At 39.3% G+C, this 20,549-nt stretch overlaps 1 pseudogene; it reads right to left on the bottom strand.

Moving 5' to 3' along the window:
- Nucleotides 1-16,259: 16,259 nt before the first annotated feature.
- LOC148720135 (uncharacterized) lies at nucleotides 16,260-17,093 on the bottom strand (annotated as a pseudogene).
- Between the last annotated feature and the right edge of the window lie 3,456 nt (nucleotides 17,094-20,549).

Genomic DNA, 20,549 nt, shown 5'->3' with positions numbered 1-20,549 from the left:
ATTGGAGTGGTCCTTCTCTACAGGAGCAATAATTGTCAAATCGTCAGTGTACTTAAATAGCATGTCATGATTACCAAAATTGATGTTGAGAGGATTGAGAAAGATGTTGAAAAGGTAAGGACCACTAACCTTGACTTGTCCCATAGTTAACTGGTTTCACAGTCGCACTCAAAGTTGTTGCAACATACCCTTTGTTTTCTATCCTTGTAAAAAGTTGAAGTACCAATTGGTAATGTATGAATTCAGTAGGAGCTTTTTTAATTTAATAGCAAGAAGTTCATGGGGGGGCCATGCAAGATTTGCCAAGAACAAAGGAACAAGAGTGCTATGCCTTCATCATCAACAATTCACTGCTCCCTGACCATGTTCTGATTCATCTGAAAAATGGTGTAATTGAACTTTGGTGACTTCACCATATATCCTGTTGGCTTAAAACACCTAGACACCAACAATTTCTTAAACTGTCCAGCTCTCTTAACCATCCTTGCCAAAGCATGGAATGGGTATTCAATGTCTCCTTATCCCATCCATACTTGAGGTTACACAAGCTCTGAAACAGGTTTTCTGTGGGAAGGACCACCAGTGCTACGAACCCCAAGGAATCATACATTGAACTAATAACTGATAATAATGAGCTTAAGATCTGGCGATGGCAGACTTGGTCGAGGGGGCTTGGGGAGAGGTCGCCATTGCAATGGCATGAAAAATAGCCTTAAGATAACACGCATGCCAGCAGCTTAACTCGCTTTCCTCTTCGAACTTTAGGAAAAGCAATAGCTACTTATAGAAAGGTTCCTGGATTGTTGATCGCAAGTTTTGATGATGGTGACATACAGAAGATGAATTTTTACTGTTGAATGATGCCAACATTTCATAGAATCTCGATTATCGCTCTTTTCAAAATTCAAAATAAAGAGAAATGGTGAAATTGTAAAACTTACAGGGCTGCTTTCTTTGTTGACATCAAGCTAGTATTAGTGACGAATGATTAAATTTTATGAGAAAGGCAAACGAATTATTTGAAATTTCCTCGAACAAATCGTTTACTTTTGCTCAGCCATTTCAGACATCTTGTCATAACAATAAACTGTTGAAATTGTCAACAATTTTCACCCAAAGTAAGTTAAAATGGTGTTATTTTGCTAAAATTTACTCACGTTATAGCCACGATAGCAAAATGGCTTTCTTTGCGTCACAGACAAGGCTGCTGCAACGGGAAACTTCACAACGACGGCAGCCGGAAGTAATTCTGGAAGTAACTTCACTTCCTCTTACCGTCCCAGATGTCTGCTGTCATCGGATCTTAAGGTCGTTAATATCCCTCTATGGGTTGGTGCCTTCTCCTTGTCCACAATAAGGAAGTTGAAGCTGTCTGACTCCATATGCCACTGGATGCGCAATGTTTGCCCTGTAGGAAGATCATCTCAGTCAAGATTAACAACTGATGGTGCTCTCTTTGTCTCTGGGACAGTAGTGATCATGTTTCTGTTGTTGCTAAGCCATTTGGTTGAGTGAAATCCTACTCTGAACAGTGGTTCCCTTAACTGGCTAGAAAGCTCCACTGCCTTGTCCGTAGTGGACACAGACCTCAAGCAGTTGTCCACATAGAAGTTCCGGTTAAGGGTTTGAATGGTTTCAGGATCTAGTTTGCTTTCATGATCTGAAGCCATCCTCTCTAGGCTAAAATTTGCGCAACTAGGCGATGACGTAGCCCAATCAGATGTACTTGCATTTGGTGATCCACTGGCTGTTCTGTTAAGACACTGTGAGGCCACCAGAGGAATCTTTCAGTGTGTGAGAATCTTGAAGGGTCACTCACACCTGGTGTAACATGCCTCCTATATTGGCTACCATGGCAATGGGTTCTAGGCAGAAGTGTAAGAGGACACCTACAAGCCTGTTGGTCAGGTCTTGTCCCTGCAGTAGCTGATCGTTAAGTGAAGTACCCTTATACTTGGCTGCATAGTCAAAGCGACTCTTACCTTTTCTGGTTTCTGTGGATGAATTACTGGATGATGGGGAAGGTACCAAACTGGTGTATCTTCATCAACCTCTAGCTCGCCAAGGGGTACTCATCTTGCATAAGAATATGAGACATAACCATCCATAATTTCCTTGTACTTCTCAAACAGGTGAGGATCACGCTGAAAGCATTTCTTTAGATGGTTTAATCTTTTCAATGCAAATTCTTGATTGCTTAACATGCTTACAGATGTGTGTTTCCTTGGTAACCCCAAGCTGATAGTGACCATCTACAATTTTCACAGAACCCCCCATTTGGGTCAGAGCTCTAGGATCCTCCATGGACATTCCCATCATTGAGTCTACTATAGGTTTGTTAAAGTTATTTCTGAACATCTGCTCCATTTGTTGGTGAAATATTTTGTCATCATAATGAACATAACTCGCATGAAATCATCTTCTTTCACATGAGTTCAAAAGCCCCATAAGTGTCCAACCAAGTAGGGTGCGCACAGCGTAAGGTTGGCCAGGCCTACCACATCTCTGATTGTACACCCAGTGGGCTTTTTATGGATTTATTATATGCCACTTAGACACACACACCCAAAAATGAAGTGCAGTTGTTTACAACAATCTGAAATAATAAGTATAATTATATTCATAAAAATTTTTACTTAAACTAGATAAAATTACGATTTAGGGTCATTTATAAGTAGTGTGGCAAGGAAGCCTAGCAGAAGCCAGGAGGTTATCAAACCTGTGGGATACTCATCAAACCTAGCCTAGACTCTATTTAGTGTAATTTCATCATGTAAAGGAAGTTCTCTAACCACCAGAGAGACCTCAAATCCATTTTGTTGTTTAGATGTGCTGTTAATGGTTGCTAGGGGGAATTGCTGTGGGCTCCCATCCACACTAAGTCTCTTCAATAAGCCATCATTGCATAATGACATGTCTGATCTGGGGTTGAGCAAAGCATTGCTCACAGTTTTGCTATGTTGGCCTTGTCCCTTCACAACAACAGGGACAATTCTAAAACAAACCTTCTTTCCTAACCCTGTAGCACTACAATGACCTGACTGTAGTACTACAATCACCTGGCCACGGCCTAAAAAGATAGTAGCAATGATATTTAAATATAAAAGATATAAATAAATGGTTGGAAATAGGAAAAAGAAAGACTAAAATAGCATCACAAATAAAAAGTTTTGCATTAATAGAGTCACTTTGCATATTAAGAGATGGTTTTAGTTTCCTAGTAAAAAGCATTTCATGAACAAGGGAGTTGAATTTACTGTCACATTACTTAAGAACATGAAACTGGTTGATTTTGAATCCAAGGAGGCTTCCATGTTGTTCTCTGAAGTGATTGCCAGTCGTCAAGTATTTATGTTCAACAGTGTGTTTGTGAAGGTGTCAGGTTGTCCTGCCAACTAATCTGCATCACACAAATCACATTTAAATTTGTAGACAACACAATCTTGATTTACCAGCTCAGTAATTTCTCTTCAGGCTAAAGATCTTGTTCAAGCTTTTGACTGGTAAATATCGGTTGAACAGTAATATTAATCTTGTTGCTGAGATCTCTAAGTTGCTTTCTTACAGCATTAGCAGATTTCTGATCTTTAAATGGTATAGGTAGTTGTACAACCTTGTCTACTGCAGTGGGATCTTGATCTTTCACAAGGAATCCTGATGGACAAATAAGAAATTATTTGTCGATGACACCATTAGTGAGGTTGAGAAGATAGCTGAGGCGCGTAAATATAGGTGGTTTGCAACCAATCTCTAGAGACACAGGTAACAATGGTGAAAGGAACAAAGACTGGTGGATGAACAAATGAAGCTAATGAGGTATCTATTGTTTACCTCCACCAACATGGTGGCAATGGTGTAACATGCAAACCATCTATTGACCTTAATTTGTCACAGTCCTGTTCAAAGAAACCCTCTGTTGAGGACAGTGCTTTTGCACTGTGTATATGGTCTTGATAAGACATTCCTTGTAGCAAACATCAATGTAGCTATTGTGGTGAAGAAGTAGACCAGTGTTGGTAGGTTTATGATTTACTGGTATGTAAGTTCCATACATAGTTTAGTTCAGCTTCATTTTCTCATTTTATTGTTTTTGTTTTTCATTTGTTCAATCCTTGTTGCTTTTCATGATACCAATTTCTCTACAGGGGCTTTTCTTTTGTGGGAGGATGAGCTAGCTTTCTCTTCACGACTTGTTTCTTCCTCATCTTCCACAGTGATGTCTTTCTTTGTGTGTTCTGTTACTGCTGTTGCTGTGCTTGAAACTGTTGAAGTAGCTTTAGCTGTAGTTGCTGTGTGGCTAATAGTTTGGTGTTGGGAGAGTATGCTAAATACCAGTTCATATGGGCTCTCGATTGTAGCTTGGTGCATTGTTATATTCTTTTTGTAGGCTGCACCTTCAATGAAATAGTGCTTTATACAAATGATGTCATGAAATTTTACACCCCTGCATGACTCAGACAAACAAACTCCACTTCTTTGAGAGCTACAAGAGAAATGGCTAGTAGTTCGCTTCATTTCCTTACAGTTCTGACCGAAGAGGAGGGTGTTCCTGGCTCCAAATTTAAAAGAGAACCGGAAGAATACACTGTAGACCAGCTGAAACGGTGGTTAAAATTAAGCGGTAAATGAGAAGATCATGCACGGCAAGTGAAAGACTGTGTGAGATGCAGGAATTATCACACCCTTGATCTGGGAATGGATCATGGAAAATGGTTTGCTGCCAAAGTTCTTCAAGAAAATTCTGATGTAAACAATGTAAAAAGGGGGTTGACAGGCCTACATGACTCCGCAGCACGTGTTTAGAATAGCCTATTCAAAGTTTGGTCCTCACAAGTATGTCTTTGAGGGGTCGCCCTCTTTTGTAAGATACGAGCAGCGGATTTTTGTATGTTTCACTCAATACTGGTCGTGTTTCTGTTAAATGCCAGTTTATGTAGTTAATGTTTATGCAGTTGTCATTGAATAATTTCTGTTTCTTTGACGCTGGATTTTCTCTTTCTTTCGGTGCATTTCTCTCAGGAGCATGTGCTCAACTTACTTGTGCTGGTCTTAGATTTGCCTTCAGTGGATTGGGAAATTTGGCTGTTGGACCTTTTTCGCCGGGCCATTGCAGAGCACAAATATAACTTAAGTGTTTCTTGTTATGTTTTTCTCCGTAAAAAAATTCACGTGAACAAGCCACTAGCCAATGCTTGCACTTTGCCATGTCTTGCGAAGGTTTTGGGAAAGGAATGAATACTTTCTTCCCCAATTCCTTTCACTCTTTGAGTGATTTTGGCCATTTATCTGCATATCTTGAGTCTGTCTGTCACTCACCCCAACAACAGTGTTTGGTACCAACCATGCCACTTCTTTTTAGAACGCTAAGTCATTTTTTGACAAAATTTTGCGTTGTTTTGTTTTAATTTTACAGCTCTTGCTCATACATTTCCTTAAGCTGGTTGCAATGTTTGTCCGACTCTGCACGGGGGGTCTCATAGGTTATCACATAACAAAATCTATTTTTAGTAATAGTATAAAGCGCTATTGCACCATTTTGTTTTATCAACCTGTTTTTCTTTGATGATATTGGAGAGATTTTCTTCCAGATTCTGGTTATTTCTCTCCTCGGAACCCTGTGTTTATGGTGTATGTGGTGCTCCATGAACAAGCTTTATGCTATATGATTCACAAAATGCCCCCTTTTCTTTATTTTTTAATTCTCCTCCATTCTCAGTATGTAAATAAACAAGTAAATAAATAAAATATGTTAATTGAAGCTCCCCCATAGGGGCTTTTCAGCCACAATGTAAATTAACTGAGTGATTGAAAATCCCCACTGGTAGGAGGCAGACCAGTGGGCTATTTACAGAGCGCAGCCAAGGAGTTGAACTGAGGGGCAACCGAGAACAAGTCCAGTGAGTGGCAAGGTGGAGGACTTGAACATGGGACACTGGATTACAAGTCCAGCAACCTAACCACCTGGCCACGCCGCCTCCTAGTAATGGTTGGGAAACCAAAAAGCCAGAGTAATTTTTCAACTGGCTGTAGTACTTCATCTGCCATCTTTTGAATGAGAGCACACAGCCAGGAGAATTGCTGTAGTGATCTGTAATGTGTAAAATCCACTTGTGTTTTTGTCCACAAGAACACTTCAAATTTTTTAAATTCCATTAAATCCAGTTGTACCTGACATAGGTAGCTGTTGGCCTGGACAGGGTCTGTTATTGGTTTCTTTGTTGGATGTGTGCTGCTAGATTGCTGCCTATGTAGGTGGCATAGTCAAACAAACAGTAAAACTTGTGGGGATATTTCAGCATTATTTTTCTCTAGGTAGTCTTCTGTTCCATCTCTTCCTTGGTGAGCCGTTCGAGAGTACACACCAGTTACGGTTTTGTGTTCCCCTTGTTTGATCGTTTTACTTGTTCCAGTCTTTTTTATAAAATTGTTTGTTATCAACACACAAAACCATGCTTTTGATGCTAAGTCCAAATTTGGACACAACTGAGCATACTCCAGTTATGCATTGAATAACATTTTGGCTGAGTTGGGCCTGGGGCTCTGAATCCAGGGAGTTGGTGGTTCTAAACTGGGTAAAAACTTTAATTAATATTACACGTAGGTAAATATGAGGCACGATCCTCTCAGGTGTTGTACTGATAATGGTAGCATGATAGGGGAAGGTTGGATAAGGAAATGTGGTCGCGGGTGCAAAGTGATAAAAGGAGAAGAAGCTAGGAGAAACTGTGGAGAGGAGTGAGAAGTTTCTATAAATTCCTTCTTTTGTACTTTTTCACTAACCCCCCCCCCCCAAAATCCAGGCCCCTATTTTTTTTACCACACCCCATAAATAAAATCCCTTTTTAGACAGCTGACTGAAAAAGTTATCTAGTTAAAAAAAATTACCTGGTTAAAAAAGTTTACCCACTAGTTAAAAAAAAATTACTTAGTTAAAAATAAAACTAACTAAAAGAAAAACTGTTTATTTGCAAAGTCTTTAGAGATTTATTTGCAAAGTCTTAAGAGATTTACTCGAGCTGCATGCAAAAGATATTACTTCAATAGTTTTTGAGATGTTTTAAAAGATTTACTTTGAAAGATGCAAAAGAAAGTATGGATGTTTTATTTACAGGTCAACATATTCCACATTATTATCTGTAGACTGACATTGTACTGCTGGAGTTGCAGTAGAAGTCTCCAAAGGTGCTGGGAGCTGAGGCAAGGGGCTTCTTGTAAATCAAAGTCAAGGGTTTGTGGTCAGTCCGTATGATCACTTGTTGTCCAAACATATAGTGGTGATTGTGTTCTAGGCCAAAAACTTGGCAGTGTTGACCTCGCTTGATTCCTTGTTTTGATTTGACAAAGCTTGGATTTATGGTGTGGTCACTTTGAGGGCATGACAGCTGTTAAGACATTTATCCAGGGTAAACTTTGGTTCCTGGAGAGGCCTTTTTCTCAAACTATTGTCTCTGATGCTACAGACTAAGTGATCTCAAATTAGATCATCCTTTAATGATGCAAATTTGAAAGTATCTGCAGGCATGCAAAGTGCTGTTGTGTAGATATCAATCTACTCATTGGACTCTTGTTAATGATTGTTAAACTTGTGTCTTTCATGAATTATGTTAGTCTTTCCTATGCAGTAATTCTCTAACAACTCAAGCACTTTATCAATATTTTCTGTCTTATCATCCAATAATAATGGCAATCCAGTGTGTATTTCTAACGCATTTGGACCAATGTACACAATAGATGTGGCGAAATGAAGCAAAGATGGTTGTTTGTCCGACCCAGTGACAGTTTCATATGCTTTCCAGACTTGTAACCACTTTTTCTAGTTGGCAGCTAGGTTCCCTTACTTTCTGTTGAATTTGTGTGGAAGTGGTATCTACATTAGCTATGAACCTCGAAGGTGGCTGACAACGGTGGAAGGTGCTTCATCTGGCATTTTTGTGGACTCAAAATGGCAGGAAATGTTATAGTTACCGAATAATCAAAAAAAAAAAAATTGATAAACAAATGATTACATGTATATACCAATGAAAGGATATAGATCATAATAATAATAAATGCATTATTTAAACTGAAAAAAACCCTCAGCGAAATCAACATAGAAAACCCTGGTATAAACCGGTGATCAGTGCATATGAATACTATTAAAAAAACACAATTTACTATAGATACAAGTTAAGATTAAGTAGAAGATCGCCCCAAAAAAAAAAAAAAACTTATATACTACATTTGTGTTGTGCCTTATCTCATTCTAATAGAAGTTTAAAAGTTGTAATTTTAAAAATTCTCAGCATTTCGCAGTTCTTTGGGGAGGTCATTCCATTCCTTTGCAGCAGCATACTCGAATGTTGACTGGCCCGTAGCTGTTTTGTATCCTAGGAGATGGAGTTCCTTACTATCTCTGAGGGCTTTACGATGATGTTCTGGTCTCATGCAATACAAAATACCCTTGAAGTTGCCTGGGAAAGTGATAATCATTTACAATTTTATATACTAATTGGAGACGGAGATAGTGGCACCTATTGGATAATGTTAACAGGTGAAGTGTCTCCCTCATTGACTGTGTGCACGTTAAATGATTTACTCTTAAAATTATTTGCATTGCTTTGCTCTGCAACTTTTAAAAAAATTCGAAATTCTTCTTGCTGCAAAAACCCCATGTACAAGTTATTATCCATGTACATTTATAAAATGTAACTAGTGTTTATAGTGTAAAAGTGAATAAAAGAATAAGTGTTTATATTTGTTACTGTGGAGCTGCATCCAGAAGACATTCCATCAATAGCTTTTGTGATGATTTGCAAGGTTCAATTTGAAAGATGCAAAAGAAGGTATAGAATTGGAAAATTAAACGAGACTTACCTGTAAGTTGAAGTTTGATTGAGATTCTATCACATGACCAAGGAGGCAGGAGATAACATGAAATAGCACAGTGCATGTGCGAGTCATTGTTTAAAGATTGTGGGTGTGTCAGAATTATGTCATGATAGGACAGGTTAGTGTGCTAACCATAGACCTAGTAGCAGTAATGGGTGGGTATGTAATCTCCTGCCTCCTTTGTCATGTGATAGAATTTCAATCAAACTTCAACTTACAGGTAAGTCTCGCTTAATTTTCCAATTCTATCACATGACTAGAGGCCAGGAGATCCCATGAGACTTTAAAGCTCTGACATAGCCACACCAACCATGATATAGCCACACATGTATAATATTTCCACAGGGTCATAGTAGTAGCAAGTAGGATAAATATTGTAAGAAATATACAACCTTTTTTAGAGACGTGTTTCGGCATGCTTATGCCATCTTCAATCAATGAGTAACTGAACGTGAGTAATTATATAACAGAAGCATAAAGGCTGATAGTTTCTAAAGAAACTGTTTGGGGCTGCGTCGGTGGGGGTAACGAAATAATTTGAATATATCAACGAAGTTGAAATAGTAAATTGGCCACTGTTACGATCATTATAAAAGCTGACGTTTCGAGCATTAGCCCTTCATCGGAGCGAATGACAACCTTACAAATTACAAATACAGTCACTTACGTAACTTACAGTACAATACGACTACCATTATTTACAGTGTAACGGTTTACACTACTTACAAAACAGTTCAAAGCTTACACCACTATTGTTAGATTCTACTATTACTACTAAGTGCCACTGTTACTAGTTTTACAGTATTATAATACACTATATTATAAAATACTAACAGATATTACTACTTCTAGTATTGCAATTAGCTTCACCAGTTACTTATTTATTAGCCACTTTTTATCAAATTTATCTAAAGTATTATTCTTGATACAAACATTTCTCTGTTACAAACTTATTTTTAACCTTTAATTTGAAGGCAGTTATATTGGGTAATATTTGAGTTCTTCTGCGATCCCATAAATATATCTTAGCTATAAGTAATTAAGTAAAGGGCAATTCATGATTATAAAACCTACAATAACATCTTTCAAGGTAAGGTGTACAAATTCTTTTGAAAGACTGTAAAAATAAGATTCAAAATCTCTCCAAAAAATTTGAACTTCCATGTGACATAATAATCTCGGCCTCCATTTTTCCACTGTGTTTGTACTTCTTATGTGTTTCTTGTAAAAAGGAAAAATTGCTAATGCCCTTCACATTTAAGGAGACAAATTTCAATGTCTCAACGCCCATTTCACGCTCTAGAATTGAATGTCATATAGGTCGCAGAAGAACCCAAACATAAAGTGATAATACAAACAATTACTGATTTCACCATATTAACATTTGTAAGAAGCAGTGTTGAATCTGATCTTGGAAAAAGAAAAAACTGTGTATAAAGATACACAAACTTAAAAGGGAATTACCTAAAACAGACAAATACATGTAGCAAAAATTATATAAGATTGATGTTGACAAGATAACGTTTAAAAGACACAAATATGTACCTACAAAGTCCATCAGCATGCTTTGGCGCTTCGGCCCTCTGTCAGCCGAACGTTTTAGCTGTTCATAATTAAGCCATAATGTGCAAGATTTTCTGTCTCCCTACCTCTATATACCTGTCCACTAATGATTAATTTATCAACTTTAAAGCTAGCCTTTTGACTTGTCTTCTTTGCCTCCTTTAAAACCGGATAGAGCTTCTGGTGGATTTTGTCAATCTCTTTAGGAAAATCATTAGAAATTCCAATTCCACTGCCTTTGAGGTTCTTAACAAAGGATCACTTATATTCCTTGTCCTTGTAAAAGCTAAATTTTGCAATAATCGGTCTCGGCTTGGAAAAGTGAGTCATATCCTGATGTGTTGGAATTCGATGCACTTGCTCGAATTGAAAGCCTACAATGTTTTCTTCTGGAATATTCATCTTCTCACACATCATTATACAAACAAGTTCCTCTGTTCTAGCATTGGATTCCCCTCGTTTATCTTCAGTACCAAATATCTTAATATTTTCTCTCCTTGTGTAGGCTTCTAGTTTAATGTTATGTCACTTTAGATTCATGACCTCTTCCTTGAGGGAGTTAAGTTTTTCATTATTGTTTTCTAAACCACTGCAAGCGTAAACCGTAGTGGCTTTTGGGTCTGTTATTTCCCTAGCAGTGTTCTCCGCCGCTTGTTTCAACTGCTTATTCTCTTCTTCTAGCTGCATCATATGTGTTTTAACAGCATCAAATTCGGTCACGACCCGTAAAATTTTGTTGAGTTTGGCGTTGATCTCAGCCATTTTGGAGGCATTGCAGCAATGGCCGCCGGCTGAAGTGTCTTCATCTGTTTGGGAACCATTTTCTTGTTGTCTTCTTCGCATATTTTTCGTATCTTTCACTGGTTTAGCTTTGTCGTTAGGCGTATTAGTTTCAGTGACAGAGGGCCGGTTTAAACTTCTTAAATTAAATGAGACTTACCTGTAAGTTGAAGTTTGATTGGGATTCTATCTTGTCATTAGTCAGGAACGAAGGAGTCACACGAGAAACACGTGCGCTTGCTTATCTAGCCATTTTTTAAAACCAACTAACTGGCCCATAGATGCACAGGAACTAAGGAGTAGGGTGGGAAAAAATTGGAGACCCTCCCCCCCCCACCGAGGGTCATGGGAGGGCATGTGACTCCTTCGTTCCTGACTGATGACAAGATAGAATCCCAATCAAACTTCAACTTACAGGTAAGTCGTTTAATTTAAGAATTCTATCCTGTTATCAGTCATGCATCACTACAGAGTCACATGAGAATTCAAAGCGTGCGAATGTGGGCCGAGTCTTACACATGGCACGTGGTCCAAGTTGCCAAAGATGATCGTTGTTATAATGAATGATAAAATGGTCAAAAGGCTAACATGTGATCCATTTATTCTGTGAATTCGCGTACATAGGAATGTTCTAACGCCAAGAACGAGAAAATAAGTGAATCATCGATATCACAAATCATTGGAAGTGTGCTGAGTTGTAGATTGAGCGTGGTCTAGGATATGGCTACCAAAGTTAGGATTAATGGGTTTATTGTAATGTCTGGCAAATGTTTCTGGTTGTGACCATCCTCCCGCATTTGGAATGTCTTGTATGGCAAGTCCTGATGATAAGGGGAATGATGAAGAGGCAGTCCTGCCACTGTGGGCTGAGTATTGCTCAGTATTAATACCGGCTTCCGTGGGCATAGATTTTATCCAGCATCCAATTGTGGCTGGTGTGACTGGTTTGTACGGTTTCAATAGGCTAATAATTAGCTTCGAGTCCTGGTGAAGGGGTCTGGTTTGCACTAGGTAGTGTCCTATATGCGTAACCGGGCAGAGTTGTAGTTCAGACGGATAAGCCTTGATCTCGATAGGCTCCAAATGATTGCCAAGTCTAGATGTTTTTAGTTTTTCTTGCACTGAGAAGCGCAGCTTAGTGGACATATCTTGGATGAATCAGGTGTTGAGGCAAGCCAAAGTCTGACATCTTTGAGTAGTTCTTAAGGCAAGTAGCGTGACAAGCTTGAGAGTTAATTGTTTCAATGTGAGTTCCTCCAGAGGGAGCATAATGCGGAAGCGGTCTAAAACTTTTCTGACGTTCCAGATGGTTGTGTGACGTGGTAACGATGGTTTCAGCTCGAAAATGCCTTTTAAGAAACGAACTATAAGTGGGTGCTCACCAAATGTTGATTTTTCCCCCAGTGATAAAGTAATGGACAAGGCCGATCTTGCGGTGTGGATGGTGCTGTAGCCAAGCCCTTGTTTATAAAGATAGGCGAGGAAAGCTAAGCCGTCCTGGACATTTGCCTCAGATAGTTCAATTTTCCTTTTCTCGCAGAAGTCAGTCCATTGTTTCAAGTAGGATTTGTATTGCTTGGAAGTGGATTTTCGCTATGAAGCCATGATGATTTCGATCGCGTCATCCAAGAGTCCTGTTTCAGTCAACTGTTGTGTGATAGCAGGCAGAGTAACAGGGTTAGATTTTTGTGCAGTGGATGTATTTCGTGTGGTGGTCCCTGAAGTGTTAGAAGGCATTTCTGCGGACCCATTGGTATAGGCAGTTTTAAACACATATGCATGGCCTTGGGGAACCAAGCTTGGGTTGGCCAGTCTGGTAGCACTAATACCCCGGTTGCTTTTTGTTGCTCTACTTGTTGTAAAAACATTCCTATCACACTGAAAGGAGGGAATGCATAAAATTTTATTTGAGATAAATTATGTCCATAGTCAGTGTGTCAATTGCCATCACCCCCGGGTCAGGTCTGAAGGAGACATAATGTGAAAATTGGGCATTGATTTGTGAGGCAAACAAATCCACCTCAGGGAGGTAATCTGAGGTATTTAATGCTTTAGTCAATATTGCTCTGTCAATCATCCACTCTGTGTTTGTATTGGTCTTCCTAGATTCCGCATCTGCCGTTATATTTTCTACCCCTGGGATATGAATTGCACTAAGCCAAATATGATGGGTTATGCACCATTCCCATATTCTTTTAGCGAGGTTGTTGCAGTCCAAGAGTGACTGGTTCCCATATGGTTAATAACAGCAATAGCTGTTGTGTTATCGATGCGCAATCTGATGTGGGTGTTGCATAAATGCGAGCAGTAAGTTTGTAGCCCCAGAAAAGCAGCAAAAAGTTCAAGATAATTGATATGGAGGCATAGTTCTTCTACTGACCAGGAACCACCTGTACTGTTCTTGTTATAGACAGCCCCCCAACCAGTGTGTGATGCATCTGTTGTAATTATATGCGAATGGAGAGTGTGACTTATTACATTTTTGGTGTTAATCACGTTTTCTGACCACCATGTCAATTCGCCTATGGCCTCCGTAGATAGGGAGGTATGTTTATCGAAATCGCCTTGATGCTCTTTAAGAGAGGTAGTTTTGTCTCTTTCCAAATGTTGGAAATACAGGGGACCGTACATTACTCCCGGGAAAGAGGAGATGATTTTCCCTATGATTTGAGCGACTTCATGAATGGTCGGCGATTCTGAGCAGGAAAGCGTTAAACAATCCGCCTTAAGTGCAGAAGCTTTTTTGGGGGTGAGTCTAATGGTCATGTCGGCCAGGTTAATAATAAAACCCAAAAGGGCAATTTCCTTCGAAGGAGTGAAGACGGATTTGGTTGGATGAATAATGAATCCTAATCTGTCAAACAGAAGGAATGTGTCAATGACGTTGTGGACATATATATCATACGTTTGACCCTGGAGAAAAAGGTCGTCAATATAGCTAGCTATGATATGGCCTAATTCGTGCAGAGTAGCTAAAGCTGGTTATAGAAGTTTCATAAAAATTCTGGGGCATGATGATAAACCATTAGGCAGGCAGGTAAACCTGTAAAGTTTATCCCTCCACCAGAAAGAAAGGTATTTGCAATGAGAAGGCAAAATGGCGACTGAATAATAGGCATCTTTCAGGTCAAGAGATGCCATGTAACAGTCCTTCTTAACTAGATTTGAATAGATTGTAGAGTATCCATCTTGAAGTGACAGTATGTAACAAACTCATTAAGTTTCTTAAGGTTTAAAATCATGCAGTGAGCTCCATCCTTTTTTGGACGTGTAAAAATGGACGATAATTATGAATTCACCCTGACAATGAGTTGTGGGTTCTACATTAAACTTGTTCAACATAATGGATAATTGCTCGTCAATAATTTGGATTTCGAGTGAAGGAAAGGATGATTTAAGCTGAGTTGAAAAGCTCGGTAGCGAATCAAATTCTATTGTCGTGCCATTCACAAGGGATAATAGTTCTGGGTCAGATGTTATGTCCTGCCACGCATGAATGGCCTTTTGGACACAACCCGCCTTGAATTGCGTGCATGCATCCCTGAGATATTCGTGTATCTCACTTAAGACACTGGGAAAATTACTTACCGAATTTTTTATGTCGCGCAGCATGGATATTATTTTTCGCCTTTAGTTTCCCTTGAGGCTTCATCTGGCCTTTCACTAAAAAACAATCCTTGCTGTTGTGATCACCATAGTAGCCTTTACTAGACTTGCCTCTATCGCGGCGGAACTCATTCTTCGGATAGTATGGGCAGGTGTGTCCCATTGGCTTTTTGTGTGCATTGGTGCCAATCTTTTTGCCGATTGCGCTCGTCTCCTTGGCATCACATACTTGCTTTGCCAAGTCCTCGCCAAGGAGGTGTTTTGAAACATCTTGTGATTCTTTTGTACACAAAGAGGCATATTCTGGTTTCAGCATTGGTCTAATGCGTTCCCGCATCAAGCCAATGATATCTCGCGCAGCATGGCCTAATAAAGCGATACCATCAATGTTTTGGGCCAGAAGCATTTTAGATCTTTCGGAAATATCGCCAACGAATGGCTCAGATGACTTAGACAGCGCGAATGAAGCCTTCTGAAGGGTTTCCTGTATATTCTGTAGGCGTTTTTTCTGGTGGTTTGCTAATTGACCCCAGATTTCCTTGTTAACCTGAGCTACGTGGAGCTCACAGTTTTTGGGCTGAGCAAGCTTTTCAAGCAGTGGTCTTAGCTTTTCTGGCGGTAAAGTTATTCCCTAGCGTTTTTCGCAATGTTTGCTAGGCTTTGGTTGATATCCGGCCCAGCTGGAACAGAGTCGGCAAATTCTGCTTCGAGACTTTTGATAAATTCATCAGGCTCATTGGCCGTTTGGGTTGACAACTCATCCTCGGCAGAGGTACCCAAAGGATTGATCAATTCGTTGATATCTTGGTCCGAAGCTGTGGTGCTGAGCTCATCAAAGTCGCGGCGACGTTTTGGCGCAGGTTTGGATTCCTCATGCTCAACGTCTTATTATTGTGTACAACGTTGGGGAGGCTCCCCATGAGCAACAAGCTGTTCAAGGAGTGTTGCCATAGAGCTCATAGATTTGTTCATTTCTGCAAGGGTCTCGCGTAGTGTTTCAGTGCCAGGTTGGCTAGTTATTTCAATTTCAGCAGGTTGTCTAGAATGGTCAGGTTGACTGCCTGAGAAACCAGGTTGGCCTGTGATTTCGGCTTCAACAACTATTTGCGTTGCCTTGTTGGCCATGATAATAATAACAGTCAGCTAGATTTCTGTAAAACACTAAGATAGAAAAATGAGCAGAGGGTAAAGAGATGATATAGACTGGGTATATTCTCACTACAAAAGGTTTGAATACTGGACCACGGTAGTTCTGTACTGCAGGCTAAGAAAGTGAACGTACAATGGCTAGATAAGTAAGCGCACGTGCTTTTCATGTGACTCCGTAGTGATGTATGACCGACGACATGTTAGAATTAGTAATTACATTGTTCAACTGCTCACTAATTCCAGAGTTTCAAAAACACGTCTTTTCTCGATCCTGGCCCAGTCCTTGTCTGTAATCACCGATTGCATTGATGCCCCTAGCTGCGTTGGGAAATCGAGCTACATTTCCTGTTGTTCCCTTGCGCTTGAAAGTGTGGCCTGACTTTCCTTGCCAGTTTGTTTACGTCAGAGATATCCCTTGTTAGTCTGGATAAATCCCCAAACAAGTACTCTGATGTTGAAGGGACTGTGTTAGAATTACAGAAGGCCGAGTAGTCGCAATGTAGGTCTTTCTCTATCACCTAGTGCCTCAACGAATTCATATCATGGAAGCATTGCATGGCCAATGTTATGGCATCTGTCAATGTTGACACAACTTCTTTGTTGTTTGCTGTGGCTTCATCTTCTTGTTCAATCAGTAAATTGGTTGCGTTGATCATAGCCACAACGGAGGCAACAATTGCATTCTGCAACTCTTGCAATTTCGAGTCACTTGTGCGCACCTGTACTGGGATTTGGTTCCAGATAAGTGGGGTTCACTCTCGGTGTTCTCAGTCCCTCAACATTCCCGGGCCGTGGAATTCTCAATTCTGGTTTGGACTTTGTCCTCTTGTAGTTTATCCTGGAGGAGTCTGCCCACTAGCTTTAGAAGCCCTATCCACATCACTTCCCGTTTTTTCATTGATGTCGAGTTCTTGGACTATTTCGGTGAGCACTGAGTTTGCTGCCTGAGGCTTTTGCCGGTGGGCTTTTGTTGGTTTCACCAGCTGCCATGGGTTTTTTCTCGCCTGTAGTGGTTCCCTTGTTGCTCTCCTCTTGTTTATCGCCCTGTTCGTCATTATCTTAAGCAGGTTCAACCAGAGTAGCGACTGTTTAAGTTCTTTCATCGCGCTCAGCGCTGACTTGAACATTTCAGTGAGATTTTGACGCCTTTGTGCTAGTTGAGCTCGTGTTCGTACCTTCTTTGTCACTCACGACCATTTCTATGAAGCTTGGCAGGTTTAAGTTGGGCACCTCCAACTGCGTTGGAATGCTAGCTTTCGTTTTGGTAGCCACCAATGCTAACTATGTTGGTGTTATGTTTTTCCTGTTGGGGTCCAGTAGTTTTCTCAACTGCACTGGGAAACAGGGCAATCTTTTGGAGAATTTCTCGAGTTTTCGTGGATCACAGATGATTTTCGCACTTCAAGGATATGTGCAAATGAGTTGCGCATGTGCTGTGCTATCTCATGGATCTCCTAGCCTCAGGTCATGTGATAGAATTGGTATTTTACAGGTAGACATGTTCTATATCATGGATAAAATAGGATCATAAAAATTTACATTACATCTATCCACTACCTTTCTGAGATGGGTGGACTGGTAAGGTGTTTGAGAGTAGGGCTAGAAAGACCTAAAACTGGGGATAAGGTTAGCAAAACTCTCATAAAGAGCTTTCCAGATTTTTTAATCTAATCTTAACCAGTATTGAGCCCTATGAGATTTTCCAAGAGCTCATAAATTAAAAATGAGATTCACAAGGTGAATTTAACCTGTTTTATTAACAACAGGTGATTGAAATCAACAATAACCATTGATAGCAATTTCAGGGAAATTAAAGAGCAACTTTAAGAAAACCTTAGCCTTTGGGATATTTTAATTTCAAGGGGTGGAGGAGCTATTAATAACTGCAATAAATTTTTTTAATGACTTTTGTTATCTTTCAATGTTGTTATCGCTGGTATTGCTCCAGACACATGAGCAAGATAACAATTTGCTAAAATTGAAGGCACTTGTAAGTCACAACAATGTTTCCCATCTAGAAGATGCTTAATTCTATTGATTTGTTTTGACTTAAATTGACAGTTTGAAACACTCTTAGTAATATGTTTGTTACAACTGAGGTTTGCATCCAGTTGAATGCCTAGGTTTTCAGCAACAGTCTCGGGTGATATTTGTTTATCAAAAAGTGTTACCGTAAAAATCTGCGGATAAGCCACACCTGCAGATAAGCTGCACCCCAAATTTAGCAACTCAAATTTGGAAAAAAGGTTTCTTAATTAAAATCAAAGGAAATCCAAAGTCGAATCTTGAGAAATCTTCTTCATCCACTGTTCATGGAATGTAAACTCATCATTCACATTGCAATGAAGAATACTTTAAAGTGTAACGCACAATTTTAGCACTTTAATGTAATGAATGTCGTTTCTACCAACTTTGACAGACGATTGGTCTTTTTCTAGTATTTTTTGACAGGAATTTCCTCATTCAACACAGTTTTTCCATGGATTTTTGCAGTTCAAGAAGAATGTGACCACAACATTTGAAGCTTAGTAACCAGGCATTAAAGTGGACGTAGCAATGGACATTCATGACACCTTTTTCAAATGTTTACATTTACACATGAACTTTTACATATCATCTTGCAACATCTATAACATTCACAAGCTTCTAACTAATAACTAAAGCACTACAGCTAGGAAATGTAAAAATAGGAAAAAAGGTATATATATTTATATATATTTATATGTACATATGTAAATAAATAAATAAATGAAGCGAAAAAGGTAAACATGACATTGAAAAAATGTAGTTAGAGAGATGACTTTAAATTTTGCAGTGGAATCCAATGTTAAATAATTCGGTTGCAGGCCATTCCAGTGAATGATAGTTCTCGGCCAGAAGCTGTATTTGTACGTGTTGCAGGATGGCTGAAGAGGGATAAATTTCAGTGGATGAGATGATGTGGTTTTAGGGAAGACTGATGATGTACATGGTTGGGGATTATCTATAGCGGTCTGGTTGGTAACACATTTGTACATCAGTGTCAGTCTAGCTAATTGTCTTCTTTTTTCAAGAGTTGGCCAATTAAGTTGCTTTAGAGCATTGGTTACGCATCTCTCCTCTCTCGTGTAGGTTCCTGTTACAAAGCGTGCTGCCCTGTGCTGGACCTGTTCGAGCCATAATTTCTGATATGCTCTATACAGGTCCCACACAGTACAACCATATTCCAGCATTGGTCTCATGGATTGAAGGCATTTGCCATATCTTTGCCCATTCAACTAAATTGTCCAGATCAGATTGGAGACTGATTGCATCGTCGGAATTGCGTACCAGACCGTACACCACGTTCCCAGACATGCCACGCCCCCAATTTCTAGCAATGATTTTTGGAAAAAAGTTGTAGCTTATCCACGGGGTTTATGGTAGTTTGAATGGTGGAAGTCTCTGGAATAGTGTTACTCCAAATATCAAAACTTTGTTTTTACTTAGGTTGATCAGAAGGGAATTTTATGGCACCACTCTCATACTTTTGTAAGATTATCATTCAAGGCAGAAATGGCCATAGTTGAGTTGGCAGGTGGGAAGGAAAGGTACAACAGAAATACAACACTCCAGAACAGAAAGAAGGTCATTAACATAAAAAGTGAACAGAACAGGACCTAAAATAGCTTGTCAATTAGTGCAGTGTCAACCGTGATGTCTACGAAAAGCAGATTGTTGACTTACAAGCAGATCGTCAAACCGTTTATATAGTTGACAATAAAGAATTTTTCAAAAACTGAGTCAAATAGAGGCACAACAGAGATTGGTCTGTAATTTCTTCTGTCTAAAAGTTCATCACTTTTGAAAGTCGGAGTTACCTGAGCAGACTTCTAGGCTAGAGGCACAACACATTTACGAATGCATAAATTAATGAGTTCAGTCAGAGGTTTGATAATCTCAATGATAATTTAACAACCAGAGAATTTATATTGTTATAGCTGGAATATTTGGATGTTTTGAGTGATTTGATTATATCAGCAACAACAGAGACTGGGACTTCATTAAAGGAGAATTTTTCCTGTGGATTACATTTAGTGTTCATAAGATCCCTCCTGGATAGGATGCTAGGATGAGATTTAAGGTTGTCTGAATTGAATCCAGCATTAATTGAATAACAAATGTTAACAAAGTAGTCATTTAAAGTGTTGCCACTTCAGATCTTTCTTTAATCATCTTGCCATTCTCTTTTAAAACAATGTCGTTCACTGACTTAGCACCTTTTGTGTTCAAAAAACTTAATAATTCCAAAATTCTCTTGGATTCTCATTTGTATTTGTAGTTAAGATGGTCAGAGGGTTCTCCAGGTTTTTTGTATTTATTCTATAATTGTTTTTGCATACAAATTGCTGTCTGTAGTTCTCTGTTCATAAATGGTATTTGTTTACCTTTTAGCTTTACTTTCTTTAACCCTTTAGTTACCAAGTTTCTGAGAGGTAATTTACTGCGACCGCACCTAGTCACAAAAACTGGGAAATAACTTTTTAGTGTCAATCAATACCACCCCCATAACTATATATCACAGTAATCATCAGAAATTGATCTTTCACTTGCACTATATTTCA

This window comes from Stylophora pistillata, chromosome 11 (genome assembly GCF_964205215.1).
Source record: "Stylophora pistillata chromosome 11, jaStyPist1.2, whole genome shotgun sequence".
NCBI classification, from domain to species: Eukaryota; Metazoa; Cnidaria; class Anthozoa; order Scleractinia; family Pocilloporidae; genus Stylophora; species Stylophora pistillata.
Note: the sequence above shows the minus strand (reverse complement) of the source record. Positions and strands in the feature narration are given on the sequence as shown.